The sequence below is a fragment of the Hyalella azteca genome, unplaced genomic scaffold, assembly GCF_000764305.2.
Source record: "Hyalella azteca isolate HAZT.00-mixed unplaced genomic scaffold, Hazt_2.0.2 contig17497, whole genome shotgun sequence".
Taxonomy (NCBI): Eukaryota; Metazoa; Arthropoda; class Malacostraca; order Amphipoda; family Hyalellidae; genus Hyalella; species Hyalella azteca.
Genome location: NW_025947279.1, coordinates 183,314 through 189,313, shown reverse-complemented (window position 1 = coordinate 189,313; position 6,000 = coordinate 183,314).

The window sequence follows — 6,000 nt, the reverse complement described above, 5'->3', positions numbered from 1 at the left end:
ACCGAGACTTTAAATCGCGAGTCATCTTTTTGTGTTCGTGATACTTATCTTAAGTAAATTTAATTACACTGTTTACTGCATCTTCTGTATCAAGTCTATTACGTAAATGCAAAAGCGTAAAAATCAGACAATTCAGATCCTCGCTAATTATATAGCGTATTTCGGCATTTGATCAATCCAATGTGATTTAAACTATACACATCAAAGCCTGTTTATTTGCCTTAAACTTTTTGTTACCTCAAGCGTGTTGATTCTAGTGTTATTATTTTTTTTTTAATTTTAATTTGAGTGAAACTTGGATACAGTGGCAATGATGTAATTTATCCACACTTACATAGCACCATGGTAGTAAAAACGCTATTATATTTTTTATAGAGCTCATGTTGTTTGCAGCACAATTTAAAAAACAGAATGGAAATTAGGTTTCTTAATAATTCTCAATAGCATTGTAATTATTCAAAATGTAATTCGATTGTATTGAAACGGATCTCAAAACATTGCAAGCGATTCTCATAGATCTTAAAGCTTTGTTTTTAAGTAAGTTAGTTTCTTACTAAAAACTATATATCAACATTCAGAATACTAAACCTACATGTCAATGCCCAGTGTTTAGGTGAAATAGATGAACTTGAATCACTGGAGGATTTTTTTAACCAATGACGAGTTTTTTTTTTAATAATAAGATTCTATTTTAAAAATGTTTGTAAATTTTTCCTTAAAGACAAGGGTGGAAAATACAGAGAAATGCAGAAAGTGACTGAAAACTACGAACAATGCTTTATTAAATCTTATCATAAGAATTGACTATGATTAATGACGGTTTTCTAATATTCTGCGATCTTGTACAATTATTTTCTAGGCTCCGTTTCAAATTGATCTTTAAATCAAATTTTCATTCACAGAGAAGTTCTATTCTGAATTGGAATTTAATTACATAATGGTTTGACATGAAGAAGCTACAAATAACGAGTAAAGGAATATTTTGAGGATGAGCATGACCTTTCAATTCAAAATAATTTCAAAAGAACAGGTGAAGAGTCTTTACACGAGGCGATAAATGAATTTTCCAAGTTACTCTATACTGGAAGACGCTGTTCAATCCCAAGTATGTCTCTCTGCTGAATTAGCTAGTTTTGGAAGCTATGATATTAGTGTTAGTGCGGTTTGCTTGGATATTTTATAAATGAATTAAGAATGAAAAAAGATTCCAAACTCGTTATTTGCTCGTGATTTACATGACGTTCGTTACTTGTTCGTGAGGTACGTGACGTCTGTGACCTACGTTATTTGGAAGTGCTGTACATGACGTACGTTTTTTTCAGAAATGTATGTAAAGTACGCGATGCACGTTAGTTGTAGCTGATGTTTGTGACGTCGTTATTTGTGATGTACGTGAAGTACGTTAGTTTTCCGTGATAAAAGTGATGCACGTCATTCGTACGCGGTGCAGGTTATGCACGCTACGGACTTCATTTCTTACGTTACGTGCGAGATTACATTTAATCTTATTGCGACGTTATTTTCGGACTGAAGCCAAGTCACGTAACGTATACCCAACCCGTCGTTTCTAAGAGCAGTTTCAATTTTGAAAATTTGAAATTTAAATTTTTGAAATTTTAATTTTGAAATAAACGTGTTCCTTACATTGAGTGGGACGTGCAAGCGAGTATTTTCTTTAATTTTAGTGCCTAATGGGGCTGATGGCGCTCTGTGCAGCTTGTGCCGCGCAGTGTGGGCTGACCGGAGATTACTTGTAAGCTCATTGTTTAAAATATTAAATGGATTTAACTTTGATTCTCAATGTGCGGTTACATAAAATGTGAAAGCAATGTTAATGCACACCTCATACCGGGACAAAATAGCTTATAATATTATCTCTGTCAAGTCTATCACCACTCTTATCACGTTGTCACGCGGTCTGTAGATAGTTATAAAAGATTATAACACGATATTAAAGCCCCTTTTTTCCTGGCTGCTCCATACTCCTGGCCCTTATCCCGCTTCTCTAAGTTTTTCAACGTATCTTGTATCCCGTCGATATTTTATAAACGTTCTCCTGCTCGAGGCAAAATGAGGAGCAATGACATTCATGACGTCAGTATCCCATGAACAAAAATAAGAGGGATAAGTGGCCAATGCTGTAAAAATGCAATGGCTGAAAATTCTTACGTCTCAGATATCAACGTAAATTAAATATAACATCACTATAAAAAACCTCGCTACAATTTAAATGCCTTTCATCACACACTACAGAAATAACAAAAATTCGGTAAAGTTTTGCGCTATCTACTTTTGGTTTTGTTCTGTGCATGAGAACAGGAACATATTCTACCGAGTGGTACAAGCATCCTATGAATTTTATAATCACCCTAACTGAGCGTGAGACGAGGTAAATGTTACGAATTTTTGCATCAGATATAGGAAGTACTCTGGAAGAAAAGATATTGAACAAAACATGAAGATTTAATGGCAATAACTAGGATAAATAAATTTGCATTCTTAGTATACACGGCAATAGCGTTAAAACGGAAAAGTGTTTTTAGTTGTTAGTTTTTTTGACAATGACCCAAATATTCCCGTAAGTACTGAATTAATCAGGGCTGATATACATGTACAATTATGTGAAATCACAGAATTTTTGCAAATAGTTCAGTTAGGGCTGAATACTTGCAGTTATTTAGATTACCATATAATTCACATATAACGCCGTTCAGATAAATAATTCAAACCATGAACGAATATCGAAAAATTAGAGTATACAGAGGAAGAATTTCGTTGTTGCATCACAGAATGCCCACTTTTTATGCCTCGCATTTGATAACCTCTTATGGTAAAACTAGATGCATTAGCCGTTCAATATTCAAGGTTGGAGAATAAATCCCGACAGCCATAAGAAATTCTCGACAATGTTAATAAATCTAAATGATAACAAGTGAATACAGAAATATGCACAAACTAAAAACGTAAAAGCTTGCTGCTTAAAGGGTTAACAACTTATAACGTTAATTTTGTAACTGTTATCAGAAACACAACATCTGGAAGGCTCTCTTCCAAATAGGCTAACTATTGTATTAGGCAGTACATTAAATTATTATTAAGCAGTACATTATCTTTCGTTTTTTGTTAGGAATAAGCACCCCAGTATGACCTTGTTAATAAAACGCACCCCATTACTGGATAATCCTTTAGAGAATAATTTTTTTAAATTCCTATTTTCAAGAATTCATGCGGCGAGATCGCTTCTCAAAAAATGCTTTTGAATCTTTATGTGATCGTATTGCGGGTTAGTACTTTGACTAAGATGACTGTACTGCATGTACTGTTCTGTACGCTGCCTTATCATTTGGGATTTAATGTTTTACAATGAATTTCTTACATTTAATTATAAGTCTCACAAAAATGTTTAAATAGACCTAATTTGTTTGTAATATTCAATCAAATAACCTTGTTAAGAATATACACCTCATGCAGTAACGTCTGGGGTGCTTATTCTTTACATGATCCCAACTTTCTTCATAAATTATTTCAAATGACTAGTTTATTCAAAAAATGTATTAACTTGCACATTTTCCGATGATCAATATGGTTACAATCAGAACTGTGCATGTGCAATATCTACGCGAATCATTTATAATTTGTAAACAACGTTAATCTACACTGACGGAATGTATCAGAAAAATATTTCGTAAATATTAATTGAACGAAGCTCCAAATGAGACATCTGATTTACAGGTGACATATAATTTAAACTATCATTTTATGAGATGACCTGTACGTGCCTCTTCACTAGTGGTTCGTTTAAGGAAATGCAGGTGCTTTTTTATTGCATTTGCATCATGCATTTTATTTTAATTAGCAGGATCACAATCTACATTTTGTCTTTTAATATTATATTATATTATAAAGGAGTGGTTACATCTAAAATTCACGTTAATATTGATAAAGAAAACAATAGAACTTGAGCGGCTGAATGTCTGACGACGGGGCTCAAGGCTGCTGAAGGGAAATTCCCTCTTCCATAAGAATGAATCCTAACTTCGATACAGTACGTATTCAACTATTCAAAAGCGTCTGTCACGCAGTCAATACTGCATAATCACTTTGAGGTACGAGGTTTAATGTGTCATTAATGCCTATTATTAACGCGTCAGCGCAAATAAAGTCTTGAATGCATTGTCATGTCTTCAAGTAAATTTTATTATTTTATTAGAAAATCGATCGCTAACACACGCACGGAAAGTGACACATTTAAGACCCACTGAAGGTCGGAATGCATCATGGGAATAATTTGAAGTGAATAAGAGAGCATCTCGGGAAAATTCCATCTTAACCTGCATGCACTCAGATGCTCGATTGATTTTGACCAGGCCTATTCTTCAATACCGACAATCCTATACTATACTATAGGGTAACATGGGGCAGCGAGCCCACTGCGGGTCACGGGCCCATAGCGGGTTTCTCGCTAAGTATGGCAGATATTGGTCCGTGTTCTCTACCGCCGGTCGACAGTTTCACTGGGATGAAGTGTACGGATTTACGTTTTGCTAAGTGTTTTCTATACTATACTATACTATACTATACTATACTATACTATACTATACTATACTATACTATACTATACTATACTATACTATACTATACTATACTATACATCTTAGAGTTGTGACAACAAAGAAAAGAATTGCAATGTACCCTATCGAGGCACGGCGTGCAAGGCTGAACGTTTGAATAGAAATTGAATAGATAACAGCAATGACGTCAATGGTTGAAGGGGAGGTCAAGCGCCATAATACAGGGTGGGGCAGAGAGACCTGCTTATTTTAATAGCCTTCCTGAAGTGTGGTTGGCTACGGTAACTTGAAGGAGGAGCTTGATCAAGAGCACAAACTTTAAAGTTTTGTTTATTTGATGAGCCGCATCAATTTATTTTCTTTTTATTTGCAGTAAACATGATGATGATTAACTTATAGTTATTTTTATGAATTCCTTTTCTTTTATTGAGTGTTATACTGCACTTCTAACGCTCTTTCCGCAATGATCCTCAACAAATATTAAAATATGTCTTCTTATAGACGTTGTCCGCGCCCGTTAGTATAAAATCAAGCAAAATCGTTTATTATATCCATCACTCTATATCCGACATCGGTCATTTATTAAGAGACAGGATTAAATTTCAGGATGGGTGAACTTATTATAGTAAGCATCCTTAATTCCCAAAGCGGGCGTTACCGCGAGCCAATTTAGCATGGTGGAGTGTAAAGCGACACTAACGTGCAGAAAGCTTTTAGATTATTATGAGTATCGTTCCTGCTGCAGTAAATTTCGATTAAATGTTTCTGCCATATAAGCGATTTTTTATCTTTTCTCTATTTCTTCTAATTGATCAACCCACAATATTAGTTACGTGTTTTCCAATGACATTTTTTTTGTTTATATTTTAAGTCGAGAATAGTTTAGTCCCACATTGAATTAACGCAACATTTGGGTTTGCATACGCAATGCTGTACACGCATTTTGCTGCACGCACGCCATGCAGCGCAAGCATTGTGCTGCACGCACGCAATGACACGCATTGTAGCACAGTGCGCATTGTACTGCACGCAGGAGATGATGCATTCGCATTGTCCTGCACGCAGGAGATGCTTCACACGTACTGTACTTCACACACGCGATGCCTCAAACGCATTCTCTCACAGGATTGCAGTTGAGCTAAGTGAAATTTAATCTCATATCAACTCTGAGTCTACGCAACAATGATATTGGTTGGTTTACCATTACTTGATTATCGATAGCTTTTTACATTATTTCTTCAGTGCATTATTTCGAGCAAATTATTACCCACGATTCTGAGTGTAAGTGTTCGCTTTGTATTCAGTCAATGCATTTGAGTATTTCAGTTACGTCAGTCAATTCAGTATGCTTCAGCACCCGGCCCTTCGTACGTCTCACTGCGGAGAAACCCTAACAAAATTTAGAGTACCCCCAGCTTCTGGTAACTCA